Source organism: Oryx dammah, unplaced genomic scaffold (assembly GCF_014754425.2).
Source record: "Oryx dammah isolate SB20612 unplaced genomic scaffold, SCBI_Odam_1.1 HiC_scaffold_15, whole genome shotgun sequence".
Taxonomy (NCBI): Eukaryota; Metazoa; Chordata; class Mammalia; order Artiodactyla; family Bovidae; genus Oryx; species Oryx dammah.
The window spans coordinates 745,732-771,418 of NW_024070199.1; positions in this window are offsets into that span (position 1 = coordinate 745,732).

The window sequence follows — 25,687 nt, forward strand, 5'->3', positions numbered from 1 at the left end:
CAGAAGCCGGACGAGCAAGGACTGGGCCATTTCGGAGAGCCTCTTGAGAAAGAAGGGCCCTGCCCACACCTTGATTTGGGGCTTCTGAATTTCAGAACTATGAGAGAACAAATTTCCACTGTTTTTAGGCATCAATTTCTGATAATTTGGTATAGCAGCCCTAGGAAACTAACACAAGCAGTGAGATTAAGTGATATAAGTGGACTGAACGGAGGATTCACAGGGGGTCCCAGGATCTGCCTCAAATCATGAAGCCTAGAGAATGCAAGTGTGGCCCAAAGCTGGGATGCAAAAGATAATTTGAGACTGATTGTTTGTATCTGGTGATGTTAATTGGTAAAGCAATTAACATGAGTTTGAGACTGACGGTAGAAGTTTGGGGACTTCCCCAGACTTGGATTACACCCCACACTGCAAACTGTTCAGTGTCTCAAATCTGTCGTGAGTGTCTGTACGTGTAAATTAGGTTGCTGGGAAAAACTGAGGGCGGGAGGAGAAGGCGGAAACAGATGATGAGATGGTTGGATGGCATCGTTGACTCAATGGACTTGAGTTTGAACAAACTCCGGGAGATAGTGAAGGACAGGGAAGGCTGATTTGCTGTAGTGTATGGGGTTGCAAAGACTCAGACACAACTAAGCAAGTGAACAACAGTAAGAATGTGGAAGCTTTCCTTTTTCTCAACTCTGTCTTGATCTAGTAGATCTTCATTCTGAGAGTTATTTTCTCTGGTTCACTTACTTCTATTTGAGACAGGAGACTTTTACTGAATGGCTCCTCAAATGGTATGACTACATTATGCAAAACTTTTTGAAAACCAGTATCTTGCTGGTTCTTTCAGGCAAAGAGGAAAGTCTGGGGGCCAGGGGACCCTGTATGGTAGGGGTGGACATACTCCCCTCCTCAGGCTGGGAAATCTCAGAGCTTGTGGGGCAGCTGGAAAAGTGAGCCTGGAGCTGTGTGGAGATGAACTACTGGGCTGTCCCAGGGCTATGTGAGTTTGACTGTGGAATAACATGTCTGTTGCACTGGGCCGTTGCTTCTGACAAGAAGCCCCTGGGGAAAAGTACAGATCGGATGTGCTGCTCATTCTTAGGAGCTGGAAGAAATTTGGCTGAATAGAACAAAGTGATTCAGAGGACAAAATGGCTCAACCAAGTGAAAAGGGATTTCAGAGCTGACATCAGCCTGGCATTAACAACCAGGTTCTTATTATTGTCTGCTTTAGAACCTCAGTAGGAGAACTTGCCTACCTTGGATACTGCAAGCACAATGCTTCATGTTTAAAGAGTAAAGCAGCTTTCTGGCGTGTTGGAAAGAAATCCCATGGGAATGGGTTTCACAGCCAGAGGCTGGGCTGCCTCAAAAGGGTGTTGCTCTGCAGCAACATTATCTCCTCCTGCCACGAATATCAAACAAGCCCATGATTAATTCTTTCCATTAGGAGCCCCATCTCCCACTACCGTTATGCTTAGGATCGAAACAATACAGTCTGATTACCATTGTGTCCTGTGCAGTTTTGATTGTAAGTGCAAAATGTGAAATGTAGGATTTTTTTTTTTTTTTTTTACATCTTGTCACCCCAGATGTGGATCTACTTTGGAAGTGGAATTAGAAACAATGTAATTAAAGACTGGTATCTTCCTTGGGATAGAACACAGCATGGGGCCAAGCATCTGATTGGCAGTATGTAATTAAAAGTTGCTTTAAATGGCTATACTAAACATAGCCAGTAAATCTTTAATCCAATATCTGTTGATGGGCGGGGCTGTGTTTCCTCCCTGTTGTTTGACCTGATGGTGGAGGTAACGAAGATAATGGCAACCTCCTTCAAAAGGTCCTGTGCACACAGTGCCACACCCGACCCTACAACAGGCCACCACCTGCCCACGCCTCCACTGGAGACTCTTGGACACTCACAGAGAAGTCTGGCTCAGTTTCTTGTGGGGTCGCTGCTCCTTCCTCCTGGGTCCTGGTGCACACAAGGTTTTGTTTGTGTCTTCCAAGAGTCTGTTTCCCCAGTCCTGTGGAAGTTCTGTAATCAAATCCCACGGGTCTCCAAAGTCAAATTCCCTGGGGGTTCCCAGTCCCTTTGCCAGATCCCCAGGTTGGGAAATCTGTTGTTCGTCCTAGAACTTTCGTAACAGTGTGAGAATTTATTAGGTATAATGCCGGGCTAGATGAAGCACAAGCTGGAATCAATATTGCTGGGAGATAAATCAATAAGCTCAGATATGCAGATGATGCCGTGCTTATGGCAGAACACAAAGAACTAAACAGCCTCTTGATGAAAGTGAAAGAGGAGAGTGAAAAAGTTGGCTTAGAACTCAACATTCTGAAAACTAAGATCATGGCATCTGGTCCCATCACTTCATGTCAAATAGATGAGAAACATGGAAACAGTGAGAAACTTTATTTTTGGGGCTCCAAAATCACTGCAGATTGTGACTGCGGCCATGAAATTAAAAGATGCTTGCTCCTTGGAATAAAGAGTTATGATCAATCTAAACAGCATATTAAAAAGCGAGGACATTACTTTGCCAACAAAGGTCTGTCTAGTCAAAGCTTTGATTTTTCCAGTAGTCATGTATGGATGTGAGAATTGAACTATAAAGAAAGCTGAAGAATTGATGCTTTTGAACTGTGGTGTTGGAGAAGACTTTTGAGAGTCCCTTGGACTTCAAGGAGATCCAACCAGTCCATCCTAAAGGAAATCAGTCCTGAATATTCATTGGAAGGACTGATGCTGAAGCTGAAACTCCAATACTTTGGCCACCTGATGCAAAGAACTGACTCATTGGAAAAGACCCAGATGCTGGGAAGGGTTGAAGGTAGGAGGAGAAGGGGACGACAGAGGATGAGATGGTTGGATGGCATCACTGACTCTATGGACATGAGTTGGAGCAAGCTCTGGGAGATGGTGATGGACAGGGAAGCCTGGCGTGCTACAGTCCATGGGGTTGCAAAGAGTTGGACACGAATGAGCAACTGAACTGACTGAAAAACCAGCTTCAAAAAGGTGACAGAGGGGAACAATTTTAATTAAGAAGTTTTTAATATTTAGGTACATTTAGAATAGTTGCGGAGAAGGCAATGGCACCCCACTCCAGTGTTCTTGCCTGGAGAATCCCAGGGATGGGGGAGCCTGGTGGGCTGCCGTCTATGGGGTCGCACAGAGTCAGACATGACTGAAGCAACTTAGCAGCAGCAGCAGCAGCAGCAGCAGCAGCAGCAGAATAGTTGCAAAACACCTGCATAAACGCTTAAAATTAAATCCCTAGGGTACACTGAAAGGGTTATATGCCACACTTTTTGCTTTGTTATTTTCCATAAAGTGATAATTTAGAGTACACTGTTTTTTCAAAAAAATACCAGTTAATGTGTATAAATTTTAGGGAGAAGGAGAAGTCTTGAGACAACAAAGTGATGGAATTTGAGATGGTAAATTCCAATATGCCTGGATGTATCCCTTTTTATTGATATACTTTAATATCATTCCAATAGACTCACTTAATATTATTTATTTAGTTAATACAATTAATAATTAAAAATTTGAATTTTGGGTTTTACTGTATATACATTATACCTCAATTAAAAATATTAATTGCTGGTCAATTTGAGTACAGTCTCTTGGTGGAGAAAGAAGAAACATTGGAGCAAAGGAAAGGGGGCTTCTTTCTGTTCCTTGAGCAACATTTACCTGAGGTCCATTCATCTGCAAAATCATTGCAGTGCAATGTCACTCGGAAGTTACCAAAATGCAGAGAAAAGTTTATTTTAAATATTGAAAAAAAATTAAGTTGATTTAATATATGTATTTAGGATTTTAAGATAGTTCACATACATTTTCTTACTGTGTGTTACTGTGTGTTTTCTCTCCCTGGAAACACTACCCCCTGATGCTCATGCCCAAGGCCAGAGGCCCTGACAGAATCTGAGAGCCTGCATTCAGGTCTACAGGCTTCCCTGGTCCCCTTAGGTGACAGGTGGTGACTAGTGGTTTTCTCACCATTGCACTTATGGTGCAGCAGAGTCTGTTAATGAATTACTCACGTAACCAGCCCTGAACTTTCTTCTTGTAGAGTTTAAGGAAGAGATGGAACTTACCTGACAACAAGTAAACAGGCATAGAAAATCCTGATTGGCATTATTAATCTTCCCTAAGGAGAAACACAGCAGGGCCCTTGAAAATGTCAGGCTGAGAGCTTTTGACACTGAATAGCCCAAGAGAAAAATGTTGCTAAGTGGGTTCACAGCCAGCTCCTCACTTCCCTGCCTTCCGCAGTAAACTGCTCCGTGACATCAGAAGTGGTGGAGGCGAACTTTGTGTGGGCTCTTTGTCAGGATTGGTTCCACCCTGACTCTCAGATCAGCAATGGTGACAGTTCAGATGAATCTCTGGAAGGGACTCACTGTCCTTCTCAGCACCGGCAGGGACCTCTGTTGTCTCATCGAGCAGCCAGTCACCCACGGGGAAGGCTAGAACTGCTGGTAGGTGTTGTGGGGGACACCATTGTGAACCCGAATCCCTACCTCAGGGCATCTGCTTGGGGAGGTTACACACACACAGTGCTTATTTGCCATCAAAAGTAAGTAAGGAAGGGATAGTGGCAGCAAGGAAGAAAGGGAGGGAGGAAAGAAGAAAGAAAGGATGGAAAGAGCGAAGGAAGGAAGAGAGGGGAAAGGGAGGTAATTTTATTTTATTTTTAGCTGTTTATTTTATATTGGAGTATAGTTGATTAACAATACTGTGTCAGTTTCAGGTATACAGAAAAGTGATTCATGTATCTATTCTTATCCAAATTCTTTTCGCATTTAGGTTGTTACATAATATTGAGCAGAGTTTCTTGTGCTATACAGTAGGGACTTGGTTATCCATTTTATTTTTATTTTTAAAACCTTCTTATTTTGCATTGGGGTTTAGCCAATTTGCAATGCTGAGATCATTTCAGGTGAAGAGTGAAGGGACTCAGCCACACATGGACATGTATCCGTTCTCCCCAGACTTCCCTCCCGCCTAGGCTGCCCTGGAACACTGAGCAGGGCTCCTTGTTAAACGCAGCAGAGTGGGCGTGTCTGCCCCAAACCCCTAACTCTCCCTTCTCCCTTCAGCTTTCCCCTCTGGTAACCAGGAGTTTGGTCTCTAAGGCTGTGAATCTGTTTGCAAATAAGCTCATTTGTACCAAAACAGAGGTAGTAAAAGAACTGCTTTCATGTGACCCCTGATCATGGCTGTTAAGTTGAATTATTTAAGATGAATTTTTAGAGTTTCAGTGCTTAATATTTTTTTTAAAAAACTAATGACTTAGCATTTTAAAGAAACCACATTTAATTTCTAGTAATGCGCATCAGACATTACTTTATCAATGTTTTGCTACCTATTTTGCTAATAACAAAACAAACAGAAAAGTATTTCCCTGGAAAACTCAGCTTTCTGAGGAAAGGAGCGAAAGAGAAGCTTCTTCACTTCTCCACAGACAGGAGGAGGTGGCAAGAATCCAGAGATTGCCTTTAGTTTCGTGGGATCACAGATGGAGACTTGTGCTCATGTCTTTCCTTTGGGCTTCCCCGGTGGTGCTAGTGGTAAAGAACCCACCTGTCAACGCAAGAGACAGAAGAGACATGGATTTTCAGTATTTTTCCAGCTCTGCGGAAGGTGAAAGGGGCTGAACTCCCAGCAGATCCAGCAGAAAACGAGGGGAGCCACAATCTGGCTGAACATCATTTGATTAAAATATAATTTTGCAGAAATTATTTCAGAAGAGTGGCAAGTATAGTAAAAGAACTTCTGTATAGCCTCCACCCCGTCTCCTAACCCCTTTTCCCTCATGTGGGATTAACATTTTACTCCATGTGCCTCGTCATTTGCTCTCTGTAATTATGGCTTTTTATTCATTTATTTGGCTGTGCCAGGTCTTAGCTGCAGCGCATGGAATCTTCACTGCATCATGCTAATCTTTTGCAACAGCTCACGGGCTCCAGAGTTCCTGGACTCAGTAGCTGTGGAACGAGGGCTTAGTTGCTTTGTGGCATGTGGGATCCTCCTGGATCACAGATCGAACTTGTGTCTACTGCATTGGCAGGTGGATTCTTTACTACTGAGCCACCAGGGAAGCTCCCTCCATCTTAATTTGGTATTCCATGACCATAGTGTAATTTTTTTTTAACAGTACAGGCCGGTTACTTTTTAGAATGTTTTTCATTTGAGGTTTGTCTGATACTTGCTTATGCTTAGATTTAGTTTACACACTTTGTGGCAGGAATACCACAGAAGTGATGCTGTGTTCTTCTCAGTGAATCATATCAAGAGGCATGTGGTGGTGATTTGTCTGATCACTAGAGATGATAAAAGAGATGTTCCATTCTGTTATCATGCGTTAAGACAGTGTCTAACCAGAATTCTCTATTTTAAAGATGAACTGTAAGCCTTTTGACTACAAAGGTCCATATAGTCCCAGCTATGGTTTTTCCAGTAGTCATGTACAGATGTGAGAGCTGGACCGTACAGAGGGCTGAGCACTGAAGAACTGATGCTTTTGAAGTGTAGTGCTGGAGAAGACTCTTGAGAGTCCCTTGGACTGCAAGGAGATCCAACCAGTGAATCCTAAAAGAAATCAACCCTGAATATTCACTGGAAGGACTGGAGCTGAAGCTGAAGCTCCAATACTTTGGCCATCTGATGCAAAGAACTGACTCATTGGAAAAGACCCAGATGCTGGGAAAGATTGAAAGCAAAAGAAGAGATTTACAGAGGATGAGATGTGTGGATGGCGTCATTAGCTCAATGGAAGTGAATCTGAGCAAACTCCAGGAGACAGTGGAGGAGAGGGGAGCCTGGTGTGCTGCAGTCCATGGGGTTGCAAAGAGTCAGACACAACTTAGTGAATGAGCAATGACAACACTTTCATACTTTATAAGTCATCAATACGCATTTTATAGGAGATAGTTCAAGACTTTTTACATGTCCTGAAAGTTTTGCCTACTAATTTTAGCATCTGTTGATGAATCTTGATGAGTCAATTGTTCTTATTATAATTCCCAATTTGTTTAGTTCCATTAACCCTTTATATTTATTAGCTGTTATTCTATGATAAGATCAATCCTTCCGTTTCCCTTAATTTCTTAATTATTATGAGTGTGCATTCATGAATCCCTGTTTTATTCTGTGATTTATAACTTGTTACTATCCTTATTTATTTTGATGCTGAAATGTTGCCGATTTGGCGAGGATGAGCCCTTTTAAGATGGTGCCCACGTTCCTTTGACAGATACTCATCATTTTTAAAAGTTTCTTACTTTATGGCACAAAGCATTGAAGACGTATCTTATGCTTTCCCTGCATCAGCCCTGTAATTAGCCATTTTCTGAGGAGCCTTGGTTTCTTTGAAAGAATATCTGTATGTGCTCTGTCTGCTGGGGTGTTGTTTTTAGGCCTCTCAGAGCTAAGAAACGTGTATGTGCACACACATGCACACATACACACACAGGTATCGTGGTAGACATGAAAATGTACAACTCAGAGCCCCCTACAAGGAAGGACTTGTTGCAGAGACAGGCCTTGCCCAAATCTCACCTTTTCAGCCAGCCCTCATCTAATGACTGATTGAGGGATAAAGGGATAAAGATTAGTCATTTTGGTACAACTCTGAGAGGCCATGTACGCTTCAGAGCCAAGCTGACCAAGACAGTCCTGGGCCAGCATCACAGTTCAATGTCCCCTTCAGCCCAATCCATCCCCTTCTACATATTTTGACCCCTAATAAATATCCTACACTCCAAACTTCATCTCAGTGTTTGTTTCCAGAGAATGCAATCTGCAACACACACACACACACACTCATATTTCTACATTTATAAAAATACAAGTTCATACGGGACCTGGAGGGAGGTGGTTGATTCACAGTAATATTGGCTCCAGAGAGACTGAGTGGCAGGGGCTTTCAGAATCTCCTTAGCTGTGGTTCATGTCGGTGGAAACTTGGGAGATTCTCACTGGCAGAAGGTGCAGGAGTCCCCAGGATCAGTGAGGCCTTTGTGGGGTCCTCAGTGGTGAAAGGTGCTGGGGTTCTCCTGCTCCTCTTTTCTTCTATGGAGTGAACTCAGGTCCAAGAGGAGTTCCCGAGCTGAAGGATGGAGTGACACATATTTTGCTAGATTGTTTTCACAAAAATCTGAACAGTCCACGCGTGGATCAGCAGCATGTGAGCACCCTGTTTTCCTGATGGTAAAGCACCAACAAGAATAAGCCCTGAGCCCTTGGAGTGGGAGCACTGACTCCAAGGCCCTAGACAACCAGAGAAATAACCCTAGGGAGTATCAAACAGTGAGAATTCACACAAAGGAAACCACTTGAATATAAGACCCGGCATCACCCAACCAGCAGTAGCACCCTATGCAGGACGCCTCATCCAAGCAACAAACAAAACAAAAATACAAACCCAATCATCACCAGGCAGGATTACCACCTCTCTCAGCCTTGCCCATCAGAAGAAAAACAAACAAAAAACTCAGCACAAATCTTACCCTGTGCAAAGCTTACACAAACCACTGGACAAACCTTAGGAGGGAAGAAACAAACAGGAAGAAAGAATTCAATCTTGAAGCCTGGGAAAAGGAGACTTCAAACACAATAAGTTAAAAAAAAATAATGAAAAGGCAAAGATATACTACATAAATGAAGGAACAAACTAGAAACACAGATGTCCAAATAAAAGAAAAGGAAATAGGCAAACTACCTGAAAAAGAATTCAGAATAATGGTAGTAAAGATGATCAAAAACCTTGAAAACAAAATGGAGAAAATGCAATGATCAATTAACAAAGACCTAGAAAAATTAAAGAATAAACAGACAGAGACAAACAATACAAATACTGAAATTAAAAATACTCTAGAAGGAATCAATTGCAAAATATCTGAAGCAGAAGAACAAATCAGTGAGCTGGAAGTTAAGTGGTGGAAATAACTTCTGAAGGGCAGAATAAGTAAAAAGAATGAAAAGAACTGAGAATATTCTCTGAGACCTCTGGGCAATAACAAACACACCAACATTCGAATTATAGGGGTCCCAGAAGAAGAAGAGAAAAAGAAAGGGTATGAGAAAATTTTTGAAGCAATTATAGTTGAAAATCTCCTCAGCGTGGAAAAGGAAATAGTCAAGTCAAAGAGGTGCAAAGAGTCCTGTACAGGATAAACCCACGGAGAAACATGCCAAGACACGTACTAATCAAATTAACAAAGACTAAACACAAAGAAGATCAGCCCTGGGATTTCTTTGGAAGGAATGATGCTAAAGCTGAAACTCCAGTACTCTGGCCACCTAATGGGAAGAGTTGACTCATTGGAAAAGACTCTGATGCTGGGAGGGATTGGGGGCAGGAGGAGAAGGGGACGACAGAGGATGAGATGGCTGGATGGCATCACTGACTCGATGGACGTGAATCTGAGTGAACTCCGGGGGTTGGTGATGGACAGGGAGGCCTGGCGTGCTGCGATTCATGGGGTCGCAAAGAGTCAGACATGACTGAGCGACTGAACTGAACTGAACTGAAACACAAAGAAAGAATCTTAAAAGCAGCAGGGGAGAAGCAACAAGTAACATACAAGGGAAACCCCATATGCTTAACAGCTGATCTTTCAGCAGAAACTCTGCAGGCCAGAAGGGAATGGCAGGATACATTTAAAGTACTGAAAGGGAAGAATCTACAACCAAGATCACTGTACCCAGCAAGGATCTCATTCAAAATTGAGGGAGAAGTAAAAAGCTGTTCAGACAAGCAAAAGTTAAGAGAATTCAGTACCATCAAACCAGCTTTACAACAAATGTTAAAGAGACTTATATAGTCAAGAAATACAAGAGAAGGAAAAAGATCTACAAAATCAATGCCAAACAGTTAAGAAAGTGGCAAGAGGGGAAAAAAAAATCAATAATTACTTTAAATGTAAATGGCTTAAGTGCTCCAACCAAAAGGCACAGACTGGCTGAAGGGATACAAAAACAAGACCCATATATATGCCATCTACAAGAAACCCACTGGAGAAGGCAATGGCAACCCACTCCAGTACTCCTGCCTGGAAAATCCCATGGATGGAGGAGCCTGGTAGGCTGCAGTCCATGAGGTCGCACAGAGTCGGACACGACTGAGCGACTTCACTTTCACTTCTCATTTTCATGCATTGGAGAAGGAAATGGGAACCCACTCCAGTGTTCTTGCCTGGAGAATCCCAGGGACGGGGGAGCCTGGTGGGCTGCCGTCTATGTGGTCGCACAGAGTCGGACACGACTGAAGTGACTTAGCAGCAGCAGCAGCTGCAGCAAGAAACCCACTTCAGACTTTAAGACACATATAGACTGAAAGTGAGAGGATGGAAAATACATTCCATGCAAATGGGAAGCAAAAAAAAAGCTGTAGTAGAAGAAAAGCTGGAAAAAGAAGAGCAAAAACCCCCCAAAATTAGTAGAAGGAAAGAAATCTTAAAGATCTAAGCAAAAAGAAATGAAAGAAACAGTAGTAAAAATTAATAAAACTAAAAAATGGTTCTTTGAGAAGACAAAATCAACAAGCCTTTAGCCACACTCATCAAGACAAAAAGAGAGAAGAATCAAATCAACAAAATTAGAAATAAAAAAGGAGAAGTTACAACAGAAAAGGCAGAAATATAAATATTATTACAAACAACTATATGGCAATAAAATGGATAACCTGGAAAAAATGGACAGATTCTTAGAAAAGTTCAATCTTCTAAGACTGAACCAGGAAAAAATAGAAATTATGAACAACTCAACAAGCACTGAAATTGAAGCTATGATAAAAAAATCTCCCCAAAAACAAAAGATCAGGGCCAGATGGCTTCACATGAGAATTCTATCAAACATTTAGAGAATAGCTAATGCCTATCCTTCTAAAACTCTTTCAAAAAATTGCAGAGGAAGGAACACTTCCAAATTCATTCTATGAGGCCACCATCACCTTGATGCCAAAACCAGACAAAGACAACACACAAAAAAGAAAACTATAGGCCAATATCACTGATGAACATTGATGCAAAAATCCTCAACAAAATCTTAGCAAACAAAATTCAGCAACGCATCATAAAGCTCATATACCATGATCAAGTTGGGTTTATTTCAGGGCTGCAAGGATTCTTCAATATACACAAATCAATCAATGTGATACACCATATTAACAAATTGAAAGATTAAAAATCGTATGATCATCTCAATAGATGCAGAAAAAGACTTTGACAAAATTCAGCACCCCTTTATGATTAAAACTCTTAAAAAATGGGTGTAGAAGGAACCTACCTCAACATAATAAAGGCCATATATGATAAGCCTACAGGAAAGATTATTCTCAATGGTGAAAAACTGAAATCTTTCCCCCTAAGATCAGGAACAAGACAAGGGTGTCCACTTTCACCACTGTTATTCAACATAGTTCTGGAAGTCCTAGATACAGCAGTCAGACAAGAAAAAGAAATAAAAGGAAGCCAGATCAGAAAAGAAGTAAAGCTCTCACTGTTTGCAGATGACATGATACTGTTCATATAAAACCCTAAAGGTAGTATCAGAAAATTACTAGAGATAATCAGTGAATTTAGCAAAACTGCAGGATACAAAATCAATATACAGAAATCACTTGCATTTCTATATGCTAACAATGAAAAATTAGGGAAGTTAAGGAATCAACCCCATTCACCATTGCAACAAAAAGAATTAAATATCTAGAAATAAACTTACCTAAGGAGACAAAAGAACTGTACACAGAAAATTATAAGACACTAACAAAAGAAATCAAAGATGACATAAACAGATGGAGAAATATTCCATGTTCCTGGGTAGGAAGAATCAATATTGTGAAAATGACTATACTCCCAATGCAATCTACAGATTCAATGCACTCCTTATCAAATTACCAATGGCATTTTTCACAGAACTAGAACAAAAACTTTCACAATTCATATGGAAACACAAAAGACCCTGAAGAGCCAAAGCAGTCTTGAGAAAGAAGAGTGGAACTGGAGGAATCAACCTTCCTGACTTCAGATTGTACTACAAAGCTATGATCATCAAGACAGTATGGTACTGGCACAAAAAGAGAAACATAGACCAATGAATAATATAGGAAGCCCAGAAACAAACCCATACACCTATGGGTACCTTATTTTTGATAAAGGAGGCAAGAATATACAATGGGGCAAAGACAGTCTCTTCAATAAATGGTGCTGGGAAAACTGGACAGCTACATGTGAAAGAATGAAATTAGAACACTTCCTAACACCATACACAAAGATAAACTCAAAATGGATTAAAGATCTATATATAAGACCAGAAACTATAAAACTCTTAGAGGAAAATGTAGGCAGAACACTTGATGACATAAGTCAAAGCAAGACCCTCTATGTCCCACCTCCTAGATAAAAATAAGATTAAACAAGTGGGACCTGATTAAACTTAAACACTTTTTCACAGCAAAGGAAACTATAGGCAAGGTGAAAAGACAACTCTCAGAATGGGAGAAAAAAATAGTAAATGAAACAACTAACAAAGGATTAATCTCCAAAACACACAACCAGCTCATTTGTATAATATACAAAAAATATACAACTCAATACCAGAAAAACAAACAACCCAATCACAAAATGGGGAAAAGACCTAAACAGACATTTCTCCAAAGATGGCTAACAAACACATGAAAAGATGCTCAACATCGCTCATTATTAGAAAAATGCAAATCAAAACTACAATGAAATATCACCTCACACAGGTCAGAATGGCCATCATCAAAAAGTCTATAAACAATAAATGCTGGAGAGGGTGTAATGGCGAATGGGGTTGATTCCTTAATTTCTCTAATTTTTCATTGTTAGCATATAGAAATGCAAGTGATTTCTGTATAGTGATTTTGTATCCTGCAATTTTGTATCCTTGCACTGTTGCTGGGGATTAAATTTATACAGCCACTATGGAAGATGGTATGCTGCTGCTGCTGCTGCTGCTGCTGCTGCTGCTAAGTTGCTACAATCGTGTCCAACTCTGTGTGACCCCGTAGACGGCAGCCCACCAGGCTCCGCCATCCCTGGGATTCTCCAGGCAAGAACACTGGAGTGGGTTGCCATTTCCTTCTCCAATGCATAAAAGTGAAAAATCAAAGTGAAGTCGCTCAGTCGTGTCCAACTCTTAGCGACCCCATGGACTGCAGCCTACCAGGCTCCTCCGTCCATGGGATTTTCCAGGCAAGAGTACTGCAGTGGGGTGCCATTGCCTTCTCCAGGAAGATGGTATGGATATTCCTTAAAAAGCTAGGTTAAAAATACCATATGACCCAGTAAATCCACTTCTGGGAATATACCCTGAGGAAACCCAAACTGAAAAAGATGCACATATTTCATTGTCCATTGCAGCACTATTTACAATAGCTCAAACATGGAAGCAACCTAGGTGTCCATCGACAGATGAATGGATAATGAAGTTACTCAGTCATAAATGGAACACATTTGAGTCAGTTCTAATGAAGTGGATTATTATACAAAGTGAAGTGAGTCAGAAAGGGAAAGATAAATATCGTATTCTAATGCATATATATGGAATCTAGAAAAATGGTACTGAAGAATTTATTTACAGGGCAGCAAAGGAGAAACATGGAGAACAGACTTATGGACATGGGGAGAGGGGAAGAGAGGGTGAGATATACGGAAAGTAACATGGAAACTTACATTACCATATGTAAAATAGATAGCCAACGGGAATTTGCTGTATGGCTCAGGAAACTCAAACAGGGGCTCTGTATCAACCTAGAGGGGTGGGATGGGAGGGAGAGGGGAGGGAGGTTCAAAAGGGAGGGGATATATGTATACCTATGGCTGGAGCCTGGAAGGCTGCAGTCCATGGGGTCGCTAGGAGTCGAACACGACTGAGCGACTTCACTTTCACTTTTCACTTTCATGCATTGGAGAAGGAAATGGCAACCCACTCCAGTATTCTTGCCTGGAGAATCCCAGGGATGGGGGAGCCTGGTGGGCTGCCATCTCTGGGGTTGCACAGAGTCGGACATGACTGAAGCTACTTAGCAGCAGTAGCAGCGGCATGGCTGATTCAAGTTGAGGTTTGATAGAAGACAAAGTAAAAAAATACAAGTTCAGACCAATATTTCCAATTCTAACCAGTCACCATGGGTTTATCCCGGTCTCCTCTCCCCTATCATCATCATCAATATATTCATTTATTTTCTGTATCCCTCTGTATTTAGGCAATCTCCTAACTGGGCAGGATGTCTCTTCATCCCCAGTCCCACAGGCCTGACCTATAGGTCCTGATGACCTATCTGGCTATACTTAGCTGAGTCTGCAGCATTGAATAAGGATGCAATTCATGTCATAAAACAAGGTTATAAAACTTCATATAAAAATACATTTTATTTGATTTAAAAGTACATTTAAACAATATATGATACTTGTTTCCTTTTTAGTGGTGACTGTCGTCTATTAAAAATGAAATTCCTTATTAGTTTCTGGCACATATGATAGGAGAGAAATGTCAAGAGACGGCCCTAATTTTAGGAAATTGCTCAGTAAAAACAGCAATCATATCCTACTGAGCATTTGCAGAGGTGGTTGGGTTTGAAATGGCTTCTCTAGGATGTATTGGATTTCAATAAATGGATCACAGAAACAGAAGATAGGACGTGTTGCCAAAGAAGCAGAATGAGTAAAATCAAGAAGTATCTGGGGGAAGTGAGTATGTCAATTTGGCAGAAGAAAAACTTCATGAAGGGGGATTGAGGAACAAAAACATGGAAGGTTAGCCTGTGGAGAGGATCCTGGTAGTGGTTCAGATTTATTTTGTAGGCAATAGAGAGCTACCATTCATCCTTCGAGTGTCATGATAAAGATGAGTCTAGCAGCAATGGTCCACATGCATTGATGGGAGAGAGAGAGTTAGGCCACTCTTGCAGTGGTTTTAGTCTTGACAATAAAGGCACTGGTGGGCTGGTGGATCAGTCAAGGTTTAATCTGGAAAGCAGAGCTACTCTGAGTATATGGAATAAGGATTTGTCGTAGATAAAGACCTTAACCATCATTAGAGAAGTCATGGAAGTCAGGGTCCAACAGGGGGAGTTGGAACATTCAGGTTAAGTCACTAACTAGTCCACCTGAAGCACTGGCATGGGTGAAAAGTTAGAGCTTCAGCTTGGAGGATAGGTGTGTATAGCCTCCAGGGTGGGACAACAAAGGAGAGGTGGCAGACAATTCTGTGGGAAGTTGGCACTTCTGTGTAGCTACTCTTTCTCTGGTCTGCAGCCACATATTTGGTAGTGAGCCTGGGCTACTGTTAGTCATCAGAGCCAACAATTGTGAATGAAAGCTAATCATCTAGTGTGTAAGAGCAAGACAGTCCAGATAAGAAGGAACACCCCTCTTCCTCTGCATCTATCTGTCTCCACTTCTCATCATGATGACCTTCAGAGAGCAAAGGCTGCGAATTCACTCCACCTTCCAAGACTTGCACAGATTCTTTGAATTACTCTAGGTCCCCTGGGAAGTAGAGGCCAAAATGGGGTTAATGATACAAGAGACTTTTAAGGGAACCATCTCTGCAGGAAACTGGAGAGTCAGAGTAGGAGGGAGGCGAAAGAGCCATCAGACCATGACACATATCTGGTCCTGGGTGAAAGAGAGAAGGGAGAAATGATGGTTGGATGGATCAGCATAGTTCTAAGAGACTTTGGCAAAACCACGGGATTCCTTAAGCAAAATCAGAGGCATGTCCATCAGAGGAACCTTCCATCTCATAGATACGAGCTGCTTTAGTATCCCTGCCACACTGTCACTGAGAGTCGCCCATGGGAAGTGAAGCCTGGGTGCTTACGTGGTGATGGATTTCAGAATCCAGCATCTGGCACCAGTCAGCTGCACTCCCTGTAGCTGGAAATCCAAGAATCTTCTCATAGCCACCACATTCTTCTCTTGATCAAGTCTTCAGTTCAGTTCAGTCACTCAGTCGTGTCTAACTCTTTGCGACCCCATGAACCACAGCATGCCAGGCCCCCCTGTCCATCACCAACACCCGGAGTTCACCCAAACTCACGTGCATCAAGTGTGTGAGGCCATCCAGCCGTCTCATCCTCCGTCGTCCCCTTCTCCTGCCCCCAATCCCTGCTAGGATCAGGGTCTTTTCCAATGAGTCAACCTGAAACCATATAGGGGAAAATATTAAGTTCTAGCCTAACTAAATTAGCCACAATTGGTAACAGTAGGGATAAGCAGAGGACTTGGGAAATGCCTCAAGAAGGCAGACAAGGACAGGGGTTGGTGACTGGCTGGATGAAGGGGCCAAACAGAAGAGGATCAAAATGTGTCTTGTCTAGGCTGCTGGGTATCTTTAAGAGAAAGAGAAAAGAAAGTTCGAAGAAAGAGCTGGTCTGAAGGAAAGCCGGCAGATCTAGTTTTAGATGAATGAGAGATCCTGGAAGGACATGTAGGGAGAACTTTCCAACAAGCAGCTGGAAACACTTCACTAGTTCTTGGGCAGAAGCACAGAGAGAAAGATTTGATGGTCATGCACCAGGGAGATCAAACCAGTCAATTCTAAAGGAAATTAACCCTGAGTATTTATTGGAAGGATTGATGCTGAAGATGAAACTCCAATACTTTGGCTACCTGATGCAAAGAGTTGACTCATTGGAAAAGACTCTGATGCTGGGAGGGATTGGGGGCAGGAGGAGAAGGGGGCGACAGAGGACAAGATAGTTGGATGGCATCACTGACTCAATGGACATGAGTTTGAGCAAACTCTGGGAGATAGTGAAGGATGGGGAAGCCTGGAATGCTGCAGTCCACGGGGCCACAAAGAATCAGACACAACTGAGTGACTGAACAACAACAGCAACAACACATATCTGTGGAAGGCATGAGATTAGGTGGATTCTAGAGAGTGGAGAAAGAAGAGAGGACTGAATCCAGGCTTTTACCCACATCTAGGGAGACTCTGAGAGCAAAGGGACATAAATATCATTCTGAGACAGAAAGAAACTGGGAACCAAGGTCACAGATGGCAATAAGGGCCAGATGAAGGAGAGTCTCAAGGAGGAAATGATCTTGGGTGGCCTTGGTCGAAGCGGCTTGAGACAGGGTTCCTGGAAGAGGTTGAGGTTGGGTTGCATCAGTGACAGCACCAAATTCTAGTCCCCAGACCAGTGGTTGTAATCTTTGAAGTCTCACCCATGGAGTGGATGTGCTGCCTGGGACCTTTTCCCAACTGGGACTCCAGATGTGCTGTGACATGGGACTTAACCAGGGCTGATTAAGTCTGGATGTTGATTCAAACCTAATTTACCTTGCTTTGGACACTGAAAAAAATGATTTTAATGACCCAGATAACCATGATGGTGTGATCACTCAGAGCCAGACATCCTGGAGTGCAAAGCCAAGTGGGCCTTAGGAAGCATCACTATGAACAAAGCTAGTGGAGGTGATGGAATTCCAGTTGAGCTGTTTCAAATCCTAAAAGATGATGCTGTGAAAGTGCTGCACTCAATATGCTAGCAAATTTGGGAAACTCAAAAGTGGCCACAGGACTGGAAAAGGTCAGTTTTCATTCCGAACCCAAGGAAAGGCAATGCCAAAGAATGTTCAAACTACCGCACAATTGCAATCATCTCACACACTAGCAAAGTAATGCACAAAATCTCCCAAGCCAGGCTTCAACAGTACCTGAACCATGAATTTCCAGATGTTCAAGCTGGATTTCGAAAAGGCAAAGGAACCAGAGATCAAACTGTCAACATGTATTGGATTATCAAAAAGGTAACAGAGTTCCAGAAAAACATCTACTTCTGATTTATTGACTACTCCAAAGACTTTGACTGTGTGGATTACAACAAACTGTGGAAGATTCTCAAAGAGATGGAAATTCCAGACCACCTGACCTGCCTCCTGAGAAATCTGTATGCAGGTCAAGAGGCAACAGTTAGAACTGGACATGGAAGAGCAGACTGGTTCCAAATTGGGAAAGGAGTACGTCAAGGCTGCATATTGTCACCCTGCTTATTTAACTTATATGCAGAGTACATCATGCAGAATGCTGGGCTGGATGAAGCACAAGCTGGAATCAAGATTTTCAGGAGAAATATCAATAACCTCAGATACGCAGATGTCACCACCCTTATGGCAGGAAGTGAAGAAACTAAAGAGCCTCTTGATGAAAAAGGAAAGTGAAAAAGTTTGCTTAAAACTCAACGTTCAGAAAACTAAAACCATGGCACCCAGTCCCATCACTTCATGGCAAGTAGATGGGGAAACATGGAAGCAATGACAGACTTTATTTCCTTGGGCTCCAAAATCCCTGCAGATGGTGACTGCAGCCAGGAAATTAATAGACACTTGCTCTTTGGAAGAAATGTTATGACCAACCTAGACAGCATATTAAAAAGCAGAGACATTACTTTGCCAGCAAAGGTCCATCTAGTCACAGCTAGTTTTTCCAGTAGTCATATATGGATGTGAGAGTTGGACCATAAAGAAAGCTGAGCACTGAAGAATTGGTACTTTTGAACAGTGGTGTTGGAGAAGACTCTTGAGAGTCCCTTGGACTGCAAGGAGATCCAACCAGTCCATCCTAAAGGAAATCAGTCCTGAGTGTTCATTGGAAAGACTGATGCTGAAGCTGAAGCTCCAATATTCTGGCCAACGGATTCGAAGAACTGATTCGCTGGAAAAGCCCCTGATGCTGGGAAAGACTGAAGGCAGCAGGAGAAGGGGACGACAGAGGATGAGATGGCTGGGCTCGATGGACATGAGTTTGGGTGAGCTCTGGGAGTTGGTGATGGACAGGGAGGCCTCGTGCTGCAGCCTGTGTGCCGCAGTCCATGGAGTTGCAAAGAGTCAGACACGACTGAGTGAGTAAACTGAGACCAGTGGTCAGTGACAAGGTCCTGCTCTTCAGCTTTGCAAACAGCGAATTCCCATGGAAACGGAAAGTAGTGAAACAAGTAAAGTGTCTTATTAGGAGGAAAAAAAAAGAGTACAGTACATGTTGACAGACACACAGCTGAACTCAGAGAGAGAGAGAGAGAGAGTTGGGCCCTCATGTTAGTTTGAATCACTTTTACGGGGCATTTCGTCTGGGTTTCCTATAGCCAATCATTTTGATTTGCCTGGTTCTGAGTCCATATTTGCTATGTCTCAGGATCCTCCTATGTGTGCACATCTTAGCCAAAATGGGTTCTACTGAAAAGGCCTGTGGATAGTTAGCATCACTTACTATGGGATGGCACCCCTCTTCCCATTTTGACCTTGAAGGAGGTTTTCTGCACATGCTTAGTCCAAGAGGTCCTCCTTCCTCAGAAACACCAGCCATACGGTAGATCCAGAGAGATTAGGAGATTGAGGACACAGCACATCTGCTGTTAAATTTAGGATTAAAAGCCCATTTGTGTTTTCGCACAGTGCAATTTCCAAGGAGAGGTAGAAGTGAGCACAGTTCTTTCGACATGAAGAAATGAAGTGTTGGTCACTTAGTTGTGTCTGACTCTTTGTGACCCGATGGACTGTGTAGCCCACCAGGCTCCTCTGTCTGTGGGGTTTCCCAGGCCAGGACACTGGAGTAGGGAGCCATTCCCGTCTCCAGGGGATCTTCCCAACCCAGGGATCAGACCCAGATCTCCTGCATTGCAAGTAGGTTCTTTACCACTGAGCTACCAGGGAAGCCCTGAAGAAATGAGCAGCAGGTTAAAAAAGTGATGGCTGCAGGAGTAGGCTAGTGAAGCCGTCTGTCCACGTGGAGAACCATGGAGAGTTCTCGGGTGAGGGAAGATTTGAGCAGGATTGTGTGCAGAGAGGGAGGAGCCGATAGAAAAAAGAGAGGCTGGCAGTGTTACAAAGGACAATACCCTGAAAGGGCCTGGAAAGGTGGAACCAAGAGCTCAGCAGAAGGAAGGGTTGCTGTCAGAAGGAAGACACATGGGCTTCTTTCACAGATATACCCCCTCCCTGCCCCCAGCAGAGGTAATCCTGACCTCTTCTGTAGATGTCCTCTCTAATATCCTCAGAGTAATTAGCTCCATGCATTTTATTACAAACAGCACCTCAGAAGCCAATCATACTTTCACAAATTAAAAATATAAGTCTCTTGGCTTTTTACACAGCTTTTGCTTATTAAAACTAACTTCATGGAGCAATTAACAAAGAGCAGCTCACTAGAGAAGAATCATCCATAGATGTCAGAATTCTGGCATTTTATTCCTACATTAAATCTAAGGACATGAGGGTTTGTTAAACTGCCTTTTTATTCAGAGATTTGTGGAGTTAGCATCTTCTGGCTGTCTTCGGCAAGATAATTTAGGTAAGAAAGTTTGTGCATATCTTTTAGCGCAGGTGACAACTTCCAATGAAAGATTTTACAGAGAGCAGAACATGGTCATTAATAACACAATGTCCTCACCAGTCACGCATATTTCTTTTTTATAACAAGCATCTTGTTTGGTAATGGCAGGACAGCAGAGTGAAGATCCTGCCACATTGAAATTCATGAAGTCCAATCCACTTTATGAAATGCACACATAAAGACTTTGTGCTCAACTCTTTCTAAATTGCTGTATCTATCCTTATGACTTAGGGATTTGTGAAATGCTCTCCTGGTAATAATACTTTACAATGCATCTCTGCTGCAGTATACCCATTATGTCGATTGAACTACATAAGAGATTCTTAAAATACAGACTGTCTTATTTGTATAAGGATCATTATCTGGGGAGGAGACCATGCTTGGGAGTAGGGGGAAGAACTAATGGCTGTATTAGAGGTCTGACTGGGGCTCAGCGTCTTTGGAAGAGCAGCTGAACATCCATGCTGTCAAAGTACATCAGGCAAATCAAAAGACTAGAATTCATCTCCATTTGTAAGATGAAAGGGAACGATGAAGAAAATATGTACTCAGCTTCGCCCTGGTTCAATCCCTTTCTGTAGGCCACTCTGCCAAGCCTGGCTTACTGAGACTAGCTAGGGAGAAGAATTGTCTGATTTATGGAATATTTTCAAAGAAATTCACGTTTTATACTTCTAAATGCAAATAATAACTCAATGATAGCTCAATCTGGGTACACATTTTCCCAGGTGGGTGTCCTGACTGGAGCTGACAATGATTTGTAGTTAGCATTGTGACTGTGTGTGTAATATGTTGATGCTTCTGAAGGGCTGTCTTTAAGCACACTTTTTACTCTCAGTATTCTTCCTACAACTTTGTTTATTCTAGTAAGTAAACTTTTAGGAATAAGCTTCAGTCATGTCTCTGTTCTATGAATTAAAATTTAGTGGGACCTCAAGGAGGATTTATTTGTGTGTGTGTGTGTGTGTGTGTGTGTGTGTGTGTGTGTGTGCACATTTGTATATATATTTTTAGCCATTTTATTTTTAACTCAGGAAAGAAAAAAAGAAAACAGCAAGTTATCACCAAGTTAGAGGCCACAATGTCATATAAGCTCTGGGCATAGTGATAAGAACATGATTTCAAGGGAGGTGAATTGGTTTTTTTGAATGTATGCTGTGCTCCAGACCATGAATTAGGTGATTTTGTGTTAGAATCCAGGATTTATAAATCTCGACATACTGCATGCACAGTCACCATGCTATTACAAATTACTTTCGGTTCCAGTCAGGACACCCACCTGGGAAAAGAGATTCTTGTAATCTAGTATTCTAATCATCTAATATCAAAATATGCTCCCTGAAAAGACACAAAGAAGCTTGGGATTAGGCCCTGGGACAGAGAGTAATCAGGAGGCAGTTAAGTGGCAGCCTTGACTCACTGAAAAAAATAGATGACCTAGAATAAAGACAAAGAAGAAAAAAAAAAAAAAACCCCAAACCAGTGTCCCTCAAGACAAAAACAGTAACAAAAAACCCTGAAGCAAAATCAAATACAGAGCAAGTAAAACAGATAGACTCAAATCAGCAAACTTAAGCTCACGCGCTTTTCTTAGAGTCCAGCTTCATGATTCTTCACTCAGAATCGATATATTCTTTTTCTCAGTTTTTTTATTGTAGTAAAATTTACATAATATGAAACCTACCATTTTAGCTATATTTAACTGTACGGTTCCATGGCACTAAGTACATTGACATTGTTGTACAATTTTTATCATCATCCATCTCCTGAATTTTCATCACCTTCCTAAACTGAAACTCTGTCCCCCTTAAACATTAACTCCCTATTTTCCCTCCCCACCCCTCCCCACCACCCAGCCCTGGGCCTCTACCAATGTACTTGCTGACTCTCAGTTTGACTCTTTAGGTACCTTAAGTACGTGGAATCAAACAGTATTTGTCTGCATATTGTGCTTCCCTTGTGGCTCAATGGTGAAGAATTTGCCCTCTATGTAGGAGCCACAGGAGCCGCAGGGTCGATCCCTGTGTCGGGAAGATCCCCTGGAGGAGGGCATGGCGACCCACTCCAGTATTCCTGCTTGGAGAATCCCGTGGTCAGAGGAGCCTGGTGGGCCACAGTTCATGGGTTGCAAAGAGTTGGACATGACTGAAGTGACTGAGCAACGTATATGGGAATGCATTTTTAGGGTTAACTTAATGTATGTCCTACAAACAGTTTTGTGCCTTCCTTTTCTATCCCCCGCGCTATATAGGTTCTCACTAGCTATTTTATACACGGCAGTGTATATACATCAATCCCAATCTCCCGATTTATCCCACCCCCTTTCCCTTCTTGGTGTCCATACATTTGTTGTACACATCTGTGTCTCTATTTCTGCTTTGCAAATAGGTTCATCTGTACTATTTTTCTCTATTCTTATATTGGACACAATTTTAACTCACTTTGATGAGTGGTTTCTGGTTTCTTAGCGAACTAAAGATTAGCAGCAACCTGTTCCATTAAGGTGCTGGTAGTATCACCTGTAATTCTAATAGAAGGAGCAGCTATAGCCCACTATGTCTAGCAGATGTCCACACTCAACATCTGCCACTCCAGAGTCTCTGACATAGAGGGTGAAGTGCTTCAATAATCCCTCCATATATTTCTATATTATAGCACAGAGAAATATGACTGAGTCATCAAGCAAAGAAGGGTTTATGTCCACTGAACTCATGTTAAGGTGGGAAAGATATCCAAAATATCAAAATATTTTGGAGTATAGTTTCTAATGCATTTAAATTTTATTTTTAAAAAATTTTTATTGAAATATAGTTGATTTACAATGTTGTATTAGCTTTAAGTGTACAGCAAAGTGACTCAGTTCCACATTTATATATTCTACCTCACATTCATTTCCATTATAGGTTATCACAAGATATTGAGAATAGTTTTCAGTGCTATACAGTAGGTCCTTGTTGTTTATTTTATATATAGTAATGTGTATATGTTAATCCTAAACTCCCAATTTATCCCTCCTCCACTGTAAATTTTATTGATAAGGGATATTTAATTTATGACAGAGATAGAAAAACACTAGTTTTTCTTTTATTTCATTCTTTTCCTCAGTCATTTACTTGCTCATAATTTTTATCCATTCAGCAAAATTTGATGTGGCTGAGATATGTCTATATTAAGACATTAAGGAAATACTGCATTTTCAGGTGGTCTGATTTCCAGCTGATTTTTTCTTTATGGCCACATATAGCTGGGTGATGAGTTGTTTAATGGATTCCCTGTTGGACATGTAGATTACTTATAGTATCTTCTGCTACAACAGAACCACCTCATTTCTCCAGCCTGTTCCTGAGAGGGGCTGACCTGTGCCCGGTGGCTGAGCCGTGCCCTGCCCACTGCCCTCCCGTCTCCCCTGCTCTCCAGATCGCCGCTCTCACCCACGCTCTGACCCCTCCAGGGCCTTGGCCTGATCAAGCGTGCCCCTGCACCTTCTTCCTGTTTTGACATCTCTCCTCTTGGATTGGGACACGCTTCTGGTGCAAACTCCCATCTCCTCTTGAGGACTCCCCTGAGTCCCCAAGTAAGGGGTGGGGGGCTCTCTGTGTATCCTATGTCCCTTGGCCAAACAAGAACCTCTTTTGTTAGGTTCCCCCTGGCCTCCTGCTGGAGTGGGAGTCTGCTCCCCAGTACAGGGCCTCCATCTTGCTGCTTTCTCAGGAAACACCAGGGGAATGAGCCCCTTGGGGTGGCATCAGGGGTCCCCATCCTCATGGAGGGGTGAAGTGTACCAGAACACCCAGAAGGTCCCAGGCAGGGTGGGAGAGCTGGAGTGGGGTTCAGAAACCAGGAGGAGAGAGGATCATAGCTGGCCAATAGGAAAGAGGGGGCAGTGATCACTGGCGGGAACTTGAGGGGATTCCTGGGGAGACAGAGAGGCGGGAAGGGTATGGCAGGCAGCGAGCTGAGGAGTTTAAAGGCAGGGGCCTGGCCCTGAGGGGTGGAGCTTAGGGAAGAGCCTCAACCAGCCCGCCTCACTGGGTGCAGGCAGGGCTTCAGGACTGGGGGTCTGAGGGCGTGGGATTTATAACTCAAGCACCTGAGAATGCTGTACGAAAGAGGGCAGGTGGCAGCTTACTCTAAGTGCTTCAGTCTGCCTGTTTGTGGGGTTGGAGATCTCTCCCTGATTTGGAGAAGGTGACCCAAGCCTTGCAGTCTACTGCCTGCTTGAAGCTGGCACTGCTTGTTTGGCTCTGCCTGGTCCGGGTTCTCGGGGGGCTGGCTCCCCTGCTCCCCCTCACGGTCCGGGGATAGAGACTGACACACACGCTCTAGGAAGGCTCTGATGGAGGCGTTCCCAAGTTGTCCTACTCGAGAACCGTCTGGGAACTCAGAAAAAATTTCTGGTGCCAGAGGCCCCCCCAGCCTTGGTGAGGGGGAATCTCTGGGGCTGGAGGCTGGGTGTGGGGTCTTTGAGGTTCCCCAGCAATTCCACTGTGGGGCTCAGTTGAGACCCCCCCCCCCCGCCCCCCCAAGCTGCTCTGGGCAATGCTGAGCACACAGCAGAGGAACCAGGCCTTTCCTCTTTTGCAACACTGGCCACGGGCCAGCCTGACCCTGCATGTGACTGCTACCCGGCGGGGCCTGGGCGCCTAGATGAGCAGCAGGTAGATTCACCTCAAAGCTATCCCCTCCTCTCTCCCTGTCCCGCCGTAGAGGACATCTTTGTTGATCACGTCTGTCCTGGGCAGACTGGCTGACCAGCTCTACTAGTCCTGCGATCACGCTGCCTGGGCTGTCAACGCCAGAATCCTCTATGTGGAATCAGCTGGCTGGTGGACGCTGAGCACAGCCCTCTGCCTCTCTCTGCCGCCAGGTAAGTGACATCGCCCCCACCTGGAGGCTGGAAGGGAGCACCTGAAATTTGGGGCGGATGGGCGATAGGCAGGAGGCCCAGGGGTCTTAACCTCTCTGCTTTTCCTCCTCCTGTCGCCGCTTCACTGCCTCTATCCCCAGTGCTGCTGGAACAGTTGAAAGAACGGATGAACAGAGTTCCTCAAAACTGGTGGCTTTAAGCAACACAAATCGATCATCTTCAAGTTCTGGAGCTCAGAAGTCCAAAATGCTCTCCCTGGGCTAACACTAAGGTGCGGGCAGTGCTATGCTCCTCCCATAGGCTGCAGGGGAGCATCTGTTCCCCGCCTTTCTAGCCCCTCGAGGCGTTCCTCCACTCGTGGCCTCTTCCTCTTCTTGGAAGCACATCCCTGCAGCCTCTGCTTCTGTTGTCACAACTCCTTCTCTGCCTCTGAGCCTCCC